Source organism: Orycteropus afer, unplaced genomic scaffold (genome assembly GCF_000298275.1).
Source record: "Orycteropus afer afer isolate SDZICR_OR568_19922 unplaced genomic scaffold, OryAfe1.0 scaffold00027, whole genome shotgun sequence".
In the NCBI taxonomy this organism is placed as follows: Eukaryota; Metazoa; Chordata; class Mammalia; order Tubulidentata; family Orycteropodidae; genus Orycteropus; species Orycteropus afer.
In genome coordinates, this window is record NW_006921614.1 from 5,687,926 (window position 1) to 5,704,501 (window position 16,576).

Below are 16,576 nucleotides of genomic sequence, written 5' to 3' on the forward strand. Positions count from 1 at the left end.
TTTTTTTGTACAGTGACTCTGTGTATTCTTTTCATCTTGTTTTGATGCTTCCTGCATCATTCAATATTTTGCCCATAGAATCTTTTCAATATTCCAACATGAGGCTTGAATTTTTTCCTCAATTCTTTCAACTTGAGAAATACTGGCTGTACTCTTCCTTTTTGGTTTTCTAACTCCAGGTCTTTGCACATTTCATTATAATAATTGGCTTTGTCTGTTCAAGCTACTCTTGGAAATCTTCTGTTCAGCTCCTTTATTCTTGTCATTTCTCCCATTTGCTTTAGCTACTCTCAGTTCAAAGGGCAAGTTTCAGAGTCTCTTCTGACACCCATATTGGTCTTTTCTTCTTTTCTTGTCTTTTTAATGACCTCTTGTTTTCTTCATGGATGATATTCTTGATGTCATCCCACAATTTTTCCAGTTTTTGGTCATTGGTGTTCAATGCATCAAATCTATTCTTTAGATGGTCTCTAACTTCAGGAGGGATATATTCCAGGTCATATTTTGGCTCTTGTGGAATTGTCTTAATTGTCTTCAACTTCAAGTTGAACTTGCATATGAGCAATTGATGGTCTGTTCCACAATCAGCCCCTGGTCTGGTTTTGGCTGAAGATATTGAGATTGTCCATCTCCTCTTGCCACAGATGTAGTCAATCAAATTTCTCTGTACTCCGTCTGGTGAAGTCCATGTGTTTGTGTTGTTGAAAAAAGGTATTTGAAATGAATAAGTCGTTGGTATTGCAAAGTTTTATCGTGTGATCTCCAGCATTATTTCTATCACCACAGGCAAATTTTCTGACTACCGGTGATTTTTCCTTGTTTCCAACTTTTGCATTCCAGGCACCAGTGATAATTGACATATCTTAATTTCACATTCAGTCAATTTCAGACTGCAGAAGTTGATGAACATCTTCAATTTCCTCATCTTTGGCTTTGATGGTTGGTGCATACATTTGATTAACAGTTATATTAACTGGTCTTCCTTGTAGACATATGGATGTTATCCTATCACTAACAGCATTGTACTTTAGGACAGATCTTGAAACATCCTTTGTGATGATAAATGTCATGCCATTCCTCTTCAAATTGTCATTCCCAGCATAGGAGATCATATGATTATTTGATTAAAAATGGCCCAAACCAGTCCATTTCAGCTCACTAATCTCTAGGATTTCAATCTTTATGCATTCTATTTCAATTTCGACAGCTTCCAATTCTCCTCGAGTCATACTTTGTATATTCCATGTTCCTATTGTTAATGGATGTTTGCAGCTGTTTCTCCTCAATTTGAGTCATGCCACGTCAGCAAATGGAGGTCCTGAAAGCTTTACTTTATCCATATCAGTAAGGTTGGTCCTACTTTGATGATGCAGCTCTTTTCTAGTCATATTTTGAAAGCCTTCAGACCTAAGGGCCTCGTTCTCCTGCACTGTATTGGATAATGTTTCTGGGCTATTCAAATCTGACAGTGTTTCTCTGCTATTCATAAGGTTCTCACTGGCCACAGCTTTGAGAACTGGATGGCCTCTTTCTTCTTCCTAGTCTGTAAGCTTCATTAAAACCTGTGCACCATGTGCAACCCTGCTGGCAATTGAAACTGGTGGCACAGTCGAAAGCCTCGCAGCAACATGCAAGCCACAATATTATGACAAACTGACAGACAAATTTGTCTCACTTAGCTGTTTGAAACCTCTCTGCCCTCCCCTTACCTGGATTCCTGGTGCTTCTCTGCTCTGCGGTCTCCCTGGCTTCTCTTTACCCCACTTTCCTGGCTTTTGGGGGTTGAGCCTGGGTCCCTCCCTTACCTGGATCCCTAGCTGCTACTCTGCTCTATCGTGTCCTCTGGTTTCTCTTTCCCTAGCTTTCCTGGCTGGCAGGGGTGGGGCCTGTGTCCCTTCCCTTACCTGGATGCCTGGTGGCTTCTCTGCTCTGTTGTCTCCCTGGCTTCTTAGCAAAGAGATGGAAACAACCTAAATGCCCGTGCTGGTTACCTAGTATGACTCTGACAAGAATATGGCTTGAAAAACAGGAGTTTATTCTCACACAGTTTGGAGGCTCTAAGTCTGAGTTTAAAGTGCCAGGCTCTAGGGACTGAGTGAAAGCCCCTCAACGTTGGTCTTCAGCTCTGCCTCCTGCTCCCAGCCCACTGAAGGTGGAGGCTTTTCTTCATCAGTTGCTGGCTGCTGAGACTGACAAGCCCAAGGATGACAAGTAAAAAGGCACAGTCCCAATGTTACCAAACCACATGGCAGGCCATTAATTCAAGTGCATTGAAAGTCCCAAGGTTGGCAAAGCATGGCAGGCTGCTGAACAATGACTCAGCTCTATGCAGGGTTCAAGCATTCCATAAGCCAGAAACCATTTCCCGAGGCTTCTCCTTATACATAGGAATCAGACCACATCCCTAAGGCAGCTACTCAGCTGTTCACAGTAGATCCCACCACGGAGTTGATTACTAGTCTCATCATGGGGAATACTACATCTAGCTGCCCAGCCACTCAACCAGGCCCAGCCAAGTTGACACACAAACTTAACTACCACAATGCCCATCAACAGATGAATGGATAACAAAATGATGGTACATTCACACAATTCACACACATTAAAGAACAATGAAGAATGTGTGAATCATCTCATAATGTGTATGAACCTGGAGGACATTATACTAAGTGAAATAAATCAATTGCAGAAGGACAAATATTGTATGAGCCCATTACTGTAATAAGTAAAGGAAGGGTTTGCTTAGGGAAGGGAACTCACTTTGTAGGTTCCCTGGTGCACAAATCACTGGGGATGGGAGGGAAGGGGAGGGGAAAATTTCTGACTAGTTGGAGGCTGTGTTGGGTAAGGGGAGGGATGGTATAGAAAGAGTCTGTGACCAGCATGAAACTTTGGAGAAAGAGAGGACACCAAATTGTGCATATAAAATGTAGATGACAGAGGCTAATACCAGTATATCCACAATATTTCACTACCACTGACATCAAACACCAGACTACAGATAAATACATAGACAACTGAGAAGATCAGATGGGGGTCAGTGAACAGGAATATATTCTAGACCAATGATAGATTCAGCTAAGGATAATCCTACACAGACACTGCAATTGTTACAGAGGCAACAGAAGACAGACATAGAGCAATCCCTCATAGGCAGCCAGACACCTTGAGAGAGAGAACCACCAGATCTGCTGACTCTGTACCATAGTATTGGGGGACTCCGGGCTTAATTGGAACAACATAATACATAAAAATCTTGTTCTACAACCTACTTTGGTGAGTAGTGACTGGGGTCTTAAAAGCTTTCAAGCGGCCATCTAAGATGCCGCTAATTTTCTCCTTTCTTTGGAAGTGAAGAAGAGTGAAGAAAACCAAAGGTGTTTGGAAACAATCAGCCCCAGGATATGATGAACCTTGAGACCAGAAAAACTGGATGGTTCCTGGCTACCAATGCCAACCTCACTCAGGAAAGGATCAAAATTGGAGATCCTGAATAGAATGGGAGGAAAGACATGGACAAAATTCAAAAACACAATAACAACCAGAATTATTGGTCAGATGGAGTCTGGTGGAACCCCCAAGACTATGGCCCTGGGATACACTTTGAGCCTAGGATAAAACTCACTTCCAAGGGCTGGCTCTCAGCCCAACAGTAATAAGACTTACATGCAGAACACCTAACTCAGGGCAATGCACCCACCTACTCTCTGGAGATACATCCCTTGGAGCAATCAGCCATGAGGCACCAGAGTGGCAACATTCACATGGATGCAAAGGTAGACAGACAGGAGTGTATAACTAATAAGGACACAGGGATAGGGGGGTGGTCCACTGGTCACTGGGAATGAAGAGGAGGAGAGTGGTTTAGGTTTGGGGATGGTAATCAGGGAGTGAAACCAAATGAACATGAACTGTTAAATGTAAAATAAATTCTGCTCCATAAATTTGCACCTAAAGCACAATTAAAAAACAAACAAACAAACAAACAAAAAACAGTGACAAAATGAGTATGGGGTTATTGTGTTAGTGGCTGACAAATATTTATGACTTCCTTTTTTTAAAATTTTGATATGAAGATTTATTAATTTTCTTTGAGGTTATCTTATGATTTATTGTTTTCTTCCCAAGTTTGAAACAGTCCATTCTATCTCAAAATTGTCTTAACTTCCTCTACATTTGGAAGTGCTGTAACTATACTATTTATTTCCTCTTTTTTTCTTTGTATTTTATCCTCACTTACAAATTGATGTTGTTTTCAGTTTCGTAAGTTTATTTTACTTTGGATAGTTCTACATCAGGGTTGGTTTCTAAGTGATGCTGTCATATCAGTTAATCGCAGGTTGTTGTCTGCTGTTGTTGGTTCTTTGTCATAGGGTCTCCTATTAGCATCTCTTGTAAGGTTGGTCTAGTTTTTATACATTCCCTTAATTTGTATTTATCTGGAAGTGTCCTAATTTCACTATGATATTTGAAGGACAATTTTGTTGGGCTTGTACTTCTTAGCTGGCAATTTTTTTTCATTTCAGGGTTTTATATGTTTTCCCATGACCTTCTCACCTGCATGGTTTCTGCCAAGGAATCAGAGCTTAGTTTTACTAATTTCCTTTTGTAGTTAACTTTTTGTTTTTCTCAAGCTGCTTTCAGGATTCTTTCTTTGTCTTTGTCTTTGCAAATTTTAATTATATGTTTTGGTGCTTTTCTTTTGAGGTATATCTTGTTTGGAGTTTGTTGAAATTCTTGAGTGCCTACCTCCTTGTCTTTCGTCATGTTATGGAAATTCTCCTCCTACAAATCTTTGATAATTTTCTCTATGATTTTATTCACCACTCCCTGTTCTGGAATTTCAATTGCACCCAAATTATTCCCTTTGATGGAGTTACACATACATTTTTGGCTTTCTTCATTTTTTATTTTTAGTTTTTCTGAATGTTTCCTTAAGAAAGTGTATTGAGAGATTTATCTTCAATCTTGTTACTTCTGTGTTCCATTGATTCATTTATAGTCATGTGCCCTTTCAATGTATTGTCTGTTTCTGAAACTTTGCTATTAATCTTCTGGATTTCTATTTGCCATTTTTCTATGGTTTCTAATTTTTCATTCATTTATTTTTCACTTTCTTCTTGTCTTGTTTTACTGAATTCTTCTAGATTTTCATGTTTTCCTTTGTCAGTGTTTTCCTTGATCTATCTTTCAATCTCTTGAAGGCACTGAAATATAATTCTTTTGAATTCCTTGTCAGGTAGTTTCAATGCATATGCTTCCCCAGGAGGGTTTTCTGGCTCTGTATTTTGGTCTCTTGTTTGTATTACTTTACCTTGCTTTTTTGTGTGTGAACTGGGATTGTCTGATGTCTCTGAGACATTGTAGCGTCATTGTATTTGTATTTAATTGGTGATTATATATGTTGGTGTTTTATTTGTTTGTTCATTTGATTGCTTATTTTTGTTTTGATCTATCCTAGGGTATGGGGCTGGTGTTTTACTCTGTTCACTAGTTTGACAACAGTTAGGCACTCACCATCTGTCTCCTGGTAGGTGTGTTTGAGGATGAGGAACTGTGTGCACAGTTCTCTGTTTGCTGCTTGTGTAAAACAGTTGAGAGGGGCTGCAGGAGGTACAGATATAGTTGCATGTGTGGGCACAGTTGCTATCACTCAATTGATGGGACAAAAAACAAAACAACAACAACAGATTGAAACAAAAAGATATTTAAACAAACAACAACAGAAGAAAAAAAGATAAATGAAATGAAAAGAAAAGGACAAATAAAAAAGGAAAATCCAAAATCTGTGGAGAGGGTAAGAAAAAAAGAGTGCAAAGGATAGAGAATAGTAATGAAAAACAAATTAGAAAATGGGAAAAACAAGGTATGGGAAAATGAAAGAAAAATAGAAAGAAATAAAAAAATGAATAAAAAACAAAAACCAGCAGAAGGAAAGAAAAGAAAACAGAAAAAGAAAGAAAGATAAGAGGGAAAACAGAACAATTTTTAAAAAAATGAAAAGAAAAAGAAAAAAAATAAAAAAAGAAATGAGGATCAGGGCATTCAAGCAGTGTTCATGCTGACCAGTCATGCAGCAGGAAGCAGGGCATCTTGTTCCACAAGGAGTTCCTACCAGGCACAAAAACAGCTGGAGGCGAGTTTTCTGTTCCCAGAAAAAGTTCCTGCCATCTCCAAAAGTGGCTGGGTGTAGGGTATGTGTTCATAGAAGAAGTTTCTGCTAGACCAAAAGATGGCTGGGAACTAGGTGTCTGGTCCTGGAACCAATACCTGCCTACTCAGAAGGCAACTGGAGGCAGGGTGCCTGCACCCAGAAAAAGTTCCTGACAGTCCAAAAGATAGCTGAGTGCAAGATGTCTGGCTCCAAAAGGTGTTCCTGCTGACCCAAAAAGCAGCTTTAGGCAGGGTGTCTGGTCCCAGAAAAAGTTTTTACTGTCCAAAAAGGCAGCTGGGCACAGGGGTGCCTGTTCTAGAAGAAATTCCTGCCATCTCACTAGGCAGTTAGGAATAGGGCACCTGGTCCCAGAACCAGTTTCTTCATACCCAGAAATCAGCTGGTGGCAGGGTGACCAGTCTAGGATGGAATTCCTGCCAGTTTAGAAGGTGGATAAGAGTCGGGGAAGTCCACACTTCTGTTCACTGGAATGGTATAGGGTATAAAGGGAGCAAGGGGAATATCACACTTCTCTGGTTACCAGCCACCAGTGTGGAGCCATGTAGTCCTTGTCAAGTAGAGCCGATTACCAGATTGTTGCCCTGATCATAACAGTACTTGCAAATATTCAGAATATTTACACTGTCAGGCCAGTCAACAGTCCACCGTTCCTTTTGTCTCCTTATTTTGCTGTTTTCATTCAGTTTCTTCTATTAGTCAGTATTTGATCTACTTCTTTATCCTTTCCTTCCAAGCTCAGCATTCCAGGATTATCATCTGTCTCTTTCAAATTGGTTTCTCATTTATTTGCTGTAGAGGATCTAAGCAGTTTGTCTTACATATTACACCCATCTTGCCACTGTTTGTTTGTTTTTAACAATTTATTGTATTTTAGGTGAAAGTTTACATACCAAATGAGATTGCCATTCAACAATTCATACAGAAATTGTTCTGTGGCATTGGCTACAATCCATACAATGCTTTATCACTTCCACCATTTCCATTCTCTTTTCTCCATTTTCATCCATCCAGTTTCTCTGCCCCTCCTTGCCTTCTCTTCTTTGCTTTTAGGTAAATTGTTGACTGTTTGGTCTCATGTAGTTAGTTGTTTAAAGAAGCACATTCCTTACAGGTGTTATTGTTTACTTCATAGGCCAATCTTTTAACTTAAAAGTGAGCACTGGGAGTGGCTACAGGCCTAGGTTAAAAGGATATCTTAGGATGACAGTCCTAGGGGTTCCTCTAGTCTCTATCAGTCTAATAAGTCTGCTTTTCCTTTTATTTTTAAGGATTGGAGTTTTGTTCTACACTTTTCTTCCATTCTCATCAATATCTTCATATCTTCTATTGTGTCCCTGGTCAAAAAGGTCGGTAATTGTAGCTGGCACCATCTAGCTCTTCAGGTCTCAGGCCAGAAAAGGCTAGGGTTTGTGTGACTCGTTGTTGTTGTTGTTATGTGCTATCGAGTCGGCCCCGACTCATAGCGACCCCTCCTTGGGTTTCCGAGGCAGTATCACTACGGAAGTAGGATTGCCCAACCTTCCTTCCGAGGAGTGGCTGGTGGGTTTGAACCGCCAGCTGTCTGGTGAGCAGTCAAGTGCCTTAGTCACTATGCTACCAGAGCTCCTGTGTGACTCATTAGCTCTGTGAATTAACTTCTTCCTTGAGTCTTTAGTTTCCTTCACTCTTCTTTCTCCAGGCAGGAAGAGGAGAGTAGTTTTACCTTAGATGGCTGCTTACAAGCTTTTAAGACCCCAGAAGCTACTCACCAAACTAGTATGTAGAACGTTATCTTTAAATTGTTCCAATTGACCTAGTTGTTCCACGAATCTATGGTCTTGAGCTTTCAAACCCAGTAAATCAATCTCATGAGATGTTTGAATATGTTTAGGAAATATTCCTAACCATGCCCTTATGTGCTTTATTGTATATATGAATAGCTATGCAGCACATACAAACATGTATATACATGTCCACAAAAATACCTATAGCTGCATATGCATGTACTGGGAAATGTTTTATTCCCTTGTACAAGGGGTCACTATGAGTCAGGAGCTGACTCCACAGTAAATAACAACAATATAAACACCATAAGAACAAAATAGTGTCTATCTTATTCAAAGTCCTCAGTCACAGTCCCAGAGATTAGAACCAAGCCTGAGAGTTGGAAACAATATTTGTTGAATGCATGAATCAACTAATGAATGAAGGAAAATGGCTAAATAGTCTTCTTCTTAAAAGAGGAAAGAAAGTTCTTGTGCATCAGGTTCAATCATTTTAGCACCACTGGTCCTTGCCCAAGTATAAGGCATTGTACATCCAAGTGATGATTAATTAAATCTATAACACACTGTGGGGTGAACCATATTTTTCTTCTAGTTAGGAAATTTGACTTTTCAAGTGTGAATCTTGGCAACAGCAATTTCAGTGGAGCTGTGGGGACAGAGCCTGTTTGAAAAGAGAGAAAAGAAATGATCAGAAGGATTTTGCCAAGTGATTCTGTAAATCATTCCATCAGTCTTATGCAGTATTACCTTCCACTTTGACTTCCAACTGTTTCTTGTTGAAATGCCTAACTCTCCCACCATGTACTCAAAAAAAAACCCCAAAAAACCTATATTCAAATTCTGATATTCATATTCTGAACATAAATTCAGTAATCTGATTGAGTGATTGATTGGTCAATTGGTTATCTCTTGTCCTTTTTTCTGATTACTATGTATATTAGCCTTCGTTAGCAGCAATAGAAATGCTTGTCTCTGAAGGGTAGTGGTATAAAGGGAGAACCATTTTTTCCTCTAGCTAGCTTTCCTGTGATCTCTCTGTGGGCGTGTGACATTACAAAAATAGAAGTGGCAAAGCAGTCCTCTCAGTTACTTGGGATTGCGACAGAGTGAAACGTGAAATTTGCTTTTGCAGCTGTTCTTTACAAAATGGCTCCCACAGGAATCATGAGTGTTTTTCTTTCACATTTTTTTTCTTTTTAAATCCATATTGGCTACCACATCACAGAGTCCATCTCATTGACCTTGGTGAACTTGGTTGCAGTATTGGCCAATACTTGTTATTGATCATTGTGACCAGGTGCCCTTCCTCTAACTGCTGAGTGCCTGGCCAATTACATGAGCTTAAATGAATATGATGTTGGAATGACTGACATACAGTTATTGACATTATTTTGATTTTCAGTTTCAATATTTTCCAATTCATTTTTATTTTAAATAGTTCACTGGCAGTTCCATGGAAATTTAGTTTATGTTGAGGTATAGAAAAAAACAAACCACTGCCATCAAGTTGATTCCAACTCATAACAACCCTATATGAGTCTACTGGGGTATACTAAAAACTCAAAACCAAACTCACTGGTTTCCAAGGCAGTAAATCTTTACAGAAGTAGATCATCTGGTGTTCCTTCCATGGAGTGGCTGATGGGTTTGAACTGTTAACCTTCTGGTTTGCAGCCAAATGCCTTAGTCACTATGCTAGCAGAGTTCCTTTGTTGTTGTTGTTGTTGTTGTTAGATGTCGTCACTTCTGACTCATAGTGACCCCACGCACAGCAGAATGAAACACTGCCCGATCCCGCGCCAGTTCCATAATCCTTGCTATACTTGAGCCCATTCTCACAGCCACCGTGTCAATCCGTCTCGTCCAAGGCCTTCCCCTCTTTCATCAGCCCTCCACCTTACCAAGCATGTCTTCCTTCTCCAGGGTATGGTCCCCTCTGACGTGACCAAAGTAGGTGAGATGAAGTCTGGCCATTCTTGCTTCCAAGGAGCATTGTGGCTGCACTTCCTCCAGGACAGATCTGTTAGTTCTTTTGGCAGTCCATGGTACCTTCAGCATTCTTCGCCAGCAGCACAACTCAAAAGCATCAACTCTTCTTCGGTCTTCCTTATTTGTTGTCCAGCTCTCACATGCATACGAGGTGATTGGAAATATCATGGTCTGTGTCAGGAGCACCTTAGTCCTCAAGGAGACATCCTTGCACCTCAGCACTTGAAAGAGTTCCTTTGCAGCCGACCTACCCAGTGCTACATGTTGTCTAATGTCCTGATTGCTGCTTCCATTGGCCTCGATTGTAGAACCAAGCATCATGAATTCTTTGACAACCTCAATCTTTTCTCCATTTATCGTGATGCTGTCCTTTGTTGGGGTATACCAAAAACAAAATAAACTCACTGCCAAGTCGATTTCAACTCATAGTGACCTTCCTGAGGTTTCTGAGGTGGTATGACTATGGAAGTAGATTGCCTGACCTTCCTTCTGAGGAATGGCTTGTGGGTTTGAACCACCAGTCTTCTGGTTAGCAGTCAAATGCCTTAAGCACTACACCACCAGAGTAATTAGTTATTTGTTATCAGTTCAGTATTCAGCAAAGTTCTGCTTTTTAATTTGATTAAGATTCATAGTTTAAATGTAAAACATTAGTATTGAAATTAGTTTGCCTAATTAATATGATAGCCAAATAATGAATAACCACATATGAAAAACCTCCTAGGGATTTATTCTGTTAATTCTTAATTGTCTATATTTAGCTGATAAACATCATCAGTTCCTCTCTTTTCAGATTCTAGGCATTAAAAAATATTTTTAAAATAAATGAAGAGTATTTGAGTAGATATGCATAACATCTCTGGTCTAATGTACATATTTTTGTAACACTTACTATGGTTCATAAATACTTTGAATATTTCTTGATTTGATTAAATTGTGAAAGATGTAGCTTGGTATAATAAAAAAAGCACAGGCTTGGATTCAAGTCCTAGTCACCCACTAACCAGCTGTGTACTCTTGGACAGGTAATTTTCCATTCTAAGCAAGCTTCAGTTTGCTCATCACTAAATATGCATAATCTGAATATACGCCTTATTTATTTTTCAGAATTATTTTGAACTGACAGGAACTGTGTCTTGTCCAACTTGTAGCCTCAGTGCTACAAATGCTGTGTAGCTGTTCCATAAAAATTTAATGAGTGTTATATGAACATGGAAACACCTTGCAAACTGTAAAGTACCAGACAAATATAATTAGGACTGTATAACATGTTAAATTGTCTAGATTCTCTAGGTGTTTGTGTGTAATAACAGAGAGTGAAAGTGTTTTTCTAGAGAAGTCTAAGACTGGAGTTTGTTCCCTGATATCCAGCACTAGTTTAAGTCGTGGCTAATGCAACTCACTTAGCTGGCTTTCTTAATCATTTGTTCATTTACTCATTCCTTTTTGTCCCAAACATTTTTGAGCACCTCCAGACTGTGGAGTTGGCCCTGTGGTTGATATTGAAACACCAAAATGTGGCCTATATCTGTGAACAGCTTTTGTTTTGGTGACAAGTATAGGAAGAGTCACTTAACTTTGGTAATGCATCACACCGTGGCTTTTATCACATCAAAAAAAAAAGTGAAAAAGAAATTCCTTTTTCTGACCTACATGTCCTGCAGTAGTAGGAAAGCAAGAGAGAGAGTAAATGTTCCTGTTTCCATGGAAATGGCCTTGATTAGAAAGGCAAGAAGCATCCATAGGAACTCACTATGTAGTGGAACACTATTCTTCTGCAGGGTGCATGTCGTTTTGCAGGAGAAGAGGCACTAGCTGAGTGGCTAGACTCCAGGGAGGGGAAAAAATGAACATCTGCGATTGTTTTGTTCATTAAACACTGAGATGTGATGGAATATTTGTAGGAACATTATTGATTTGATAGAAAGTAAAGAATTTTGATATTTCTTGCAAATATCTTCACACATAAATCTGCAGTGATTGGAGTCTTGTGGAGTACACTGCCTTTGTGATACATGGAACTAGGACAGATGTGTTGGAGAATGTTGACAAGAGGATTGGATGACATGACTTCCTAGTGAGGAAAATAACAATGATGAAAGTATAACTGGCTGTTCTTGGGTACTCGTTATGTGCCAGGGATTGTGCTAATTGCTCTATATGCATTATCTCCTTTAACCCTAAAAACAAATATGTGAGAACCACAAAGCTTTTAAGATAAAGGCAATAAGACCCATCAAGGTTAAGAAAGTTGCCTAAGACTTTATAGTTAATGAGAAATAGAGCTGAGATTTGAGCCCAAGTCTGTTGAACTCCAAAGTCCAGGCATTTGATCTTTATATTGTGTTATACCCTGTGAAGTCTTGGACAACCAGATCACTCAAAAATGGATTCTTTAGACTAGGAAATTACCTGTTTTCAAGATTTGGTTCTGCAATTTGACTGCATACCCAAACAGAAACCCATTATGGAGTTGGCTCATAATAAAGGACTATGAGGTAGAACATCAATGCCTGGAATTCTTCCCTGCTGTTTTATTGCCTAGTAGTCATCATTGGGCTAGTAACTGCCATTGGGCTGAGCAATTCCACTGAAAGAATAGAATCCATTTTATTGGGTTACGAGGCTGCTCAGAGAATGCAAAAATAGTTGTTAAAGATCTACTGTATGCTGAAGTTATATAGGATCTACTATATTCCAACTAAGGATGTCTGATGGCATAGTAGTTAAAGTGTTAACGAAAAGGTTGGTGGTTTGAACCCATAAACTGCTCTGCAGGAGAAAGATGAAGCAGTCTGCTTCTGAAAAGATTGACAGCCTTAGAAACCCTATGGAGCAGTTTTACTCTGTCCTAAAGGGCCACTACGAGTCAGAATCAACTCAATGGCAGTATGTGGGTGGGTATGTTCCCACTAGGAACCATAGCCTAGTCAAGCTGACACATAAAGTTAACCATAGCACCATCCCTAATGTGGAGAGCAGCACGTAGTATTAAAACTGCCTGTTATTTGTCTTTACTCCTCACTGGGATGTAAGCTCTCTGAGTTTAGTTGCTGGCATGCAGTGGGCACCCAGTAAATAGTAAATAAATTGCCAAAAGGAATATGACCAGCAGCTGAATTTCCCTTCTAACTAAGATAGGAACAACCTATGCTTATACACTGATTCTGCTTCATTTCATACACACACATCGGGACTGAGTTATGTATCAGGTGAACTATACATACTAAGGACATCAGGGGACTGAAATCATGTTACCTGACTTAACAGAACAACCAGTATGATCCTATAGTAAGAAAGTCATCACCAAATGCAAAAGTTTACAAACAACTGCCTTTTGGTGTTGCAACTCTTCTTAAGTTATTGAAAACTGAGGAAATACAGTCATTTGTGAAAACAAAATACATCAAGAGTAGATCATTGTCCTTTGTCTGTGCAGCTCATCTCAAATGCATTATTACCACACCAAGCACCAGCTAACTCCTGACAATCACAGAATTCACGGACTATGGTTTAACATCTGAAGCCTTTCCGGGATATTTGCCTTTCAAAAACCCCAAAAAGATTAAGGGAAAAAAATCTGTAGGAACCAAAAGAATACAGATTGAATGGTGTCATTATAGACAACTTATTTGACATGTTAGTCAAGAAATGTCATCAGAGCTTACTCTGCAAAAGGAGCTACCCGTGAAAAGCTAATGAGTGCAGAAAACGCGTTATCTTTTAGGAGGCTCCTAAAAGATAACTAACACCTATGGGATCCGAATTCTAGAAGGGAGAGTAATGTCTATTTCCCTGTTTGCAGGAAAACTCAGAAGAACATGAAGAGCCAAGGCAGGGGTTAGTCTTACCAGGGCATTTACTCTAGGGTGCAAAGATTATAAGATTACCAGGGACTTCCAGATCCAAAGAAAATGGTGGTGCTCTGGCTTCTTTATTCTAGGCTAAGTAGTAAACTCAAAGCTGGGTTCCTTTCCTGTTCTGTGACAAGATGTCTATTTTCCTCTTTTCAAGTCATAGTTGGATTTCTTTTCTCTGACTGATTTTGCATTCTCTCTGTTCAAGGACCCTTAATGGCTGGGAGCCCTCTCCTGGGAACTCCCTGACCTTCCTCTCTGAGTACAGGAGGTGATACAGGAGGCCTTGCAAGGCAAGGTGCAACATCTGTCCTCCCTGGGAGCTTCATGAGCTACCTCCTCCTCAAACTGGCTCCAACAAGACATTTGATGACAGTGTTGTGAAGGAAAATGCTCAGAGGTGCGAGGAGCTGAAAAAAGGTGGTAAAGGGACTAAGGGGAGATCTGAGGATGGGTTTCAGGGACTCAAAGGGCTATCTTGTGGAAGGAGGACCAAAGTTGCTCTGGATTACTCTGGAAAGCAAAAGAGTATTGACAATTCCTTGATGGTTAGGCAAGAATAGGGATTCAGGATCATTTTAGCCAATTGCCTCCTTAGACAGATGAAGTCACTGGGCGTGGTGAAATGAGTCCATTTATATGGTCTTTTGCCTTGAGTTTTTTCAAAAACAGCTTGGCAGATTTTTTCCCCTTTATCCCTGATGAGTTACCATTGCCCTAGTTTTCTACCCCACAGGGTTTGTTACTTTTGTCCAAGTTGATTAACATTTCTTGGGTAAGTTGTAAACAACTTGATATTTTGATACTTTGTCTGGCCTTGGGCTGCAGTTTGCCCTGTGATTGGTCTATTTTAACCACCTTGTAGGAATTGATAGGTTTACTCTATAAATTGAGTTGACTTGTGGTCCAGTGAGAAGATTGGTAAATGCATGGGCCTGCAGGTAGGGTTATGTCTTGAAATTGACAAGGAGTTTGTTCCTATAAGCAGCCAACCTGCAGAGTGTTGTGGAAGGCAAGAAGAGAGAAGAGAGAAAAGAGGAGAAACAGAAAAAGAGGAGGCAAAGAACCTCCTAAAGTAACTGTAACATGAAGGCAGCAAGGAACCCCAAAGGAGTCCTGCACCACAGCCAATGACATCATACTCAGAATGGACCCTGTGATAGAGTCAATGGTGATGGCAGAAAACTTCTGCTAAAGGAGCTAAACAAGCTGATACCTCGCTATGAGCTGGGCCAGTCAGCAGTAGAGAAGCCAACAGTGAGGGGGCCGAAGTCAGAGTGGCCTGCATGGCTAACAGGGGTTGTGCATGCCTGAAAAGGGGCTAGCATAACCAAGAGAAGGGTCTGCATGGCTGAGAAGAAGCCTGCATGGCCAAGAGGGGGCATGCATAGCTGAGAAAGGCTAGCACCACTGAGAAAAAGGCCTGCTACCATGGCCAAGGGGAGGCCTTTAAAACTGAGAGGGAGAAGGCATGGCTGAGAGAAGGGCCTGCTTATTTGCTTGAGTGACAGAAGGTCTTATCTGCTCATACAGCCAAGAAAACGAGAAAGCTCTTCTGCACTGAAGAAGGGAGGGATGTGGTCTCCACTTAGGGGAGCCTTCCAGACCTTGAGTGTGTGTTTCCTGATTCTAATCCCAAATTGTAGTTTATTACTTCCAAGTTGATCCTGATCCTCAGTTGTAGATTGTTATTTCCTTAATAAACCATGTAACTTTGAGTGAGTATGTTTTGTGAGTTCAGAATAGAATTTGCAACAAATTATTGAATATAGAAGAGAAGCAGAGAGTACCATAGGAAGAGTAGCTGGTGTCAGAAATAGTAAAGAAGTTTGAGAATGGAGGTATATCTGACTTCCGCCTCATAGACACCTTATTCTCGCACTTTGAGAATTCAGATGATTTCCTACTCTACAACACACTGGCTTTCCTGAGATTGGTAGATGGAAATGATAAAAAAGCTAATTTGGTTTAACGTTCTTTTAATTAGGCTGCTACCCTATTATGAAACCTGTACCTCATGGAAAAAAGGAGCTCCCTTTCATTGCAGAAATGTAAGTAGAAGTGAAAGAAATGTCACCCAGAGAGGGTCCAAAACAGCACTGTCCAAGAGAAATATAATGTTAGTCACATATAACAAAAAAAAACCAAACTCAGTGCTGTCAATTCGGTCCCAACTCATAGTGACCCCTCCTTGGGTTTCTGAGGCAGTATCTCTATGGAAGTAGATTGGCCAACTTTCCTTTCAAGGAGTGACTGGTGGGTTTGAACTTCCAACCTTCTGGTCAGCAGTTAAATGCCTTAATCACTGCACCACCAGAGCTCCTACATACATGATTTAAAAATTTCTGGGAATTATATTGCAAACTAAAAATAAACAGGTGAAGCCAATTTTAATAATGCATTTTATTTAACAAAATACATTCCAAATACTATCATTTCAACATATGATCCATATAAAAATTATGAATGAAATATTTTATATGCTGAGTCTTTGAAATCCAGTGTTTCTTTTATAGTTACAGCACATCTCACTTTAGACTAGCCATACTTCAAGTGCTCAGTAGTAATTGTCTTATACCAGGAGAGATGTAGGACTCTGACTTCTAACATTTTTTTGCTCTCCCTTAAGAATAGATCTGTCTCCATTTATTTGACACATGCTCATTATGCATCTACTATATTTAGGTACCATGTTAAGCTCTTTAACAACAAAGGGTAAACTAGCGTTTAAGAATGCCTCTGCGTGGGGGGAAACCATGGAACTAACTTTCATTCCTTTACTTTGTTTC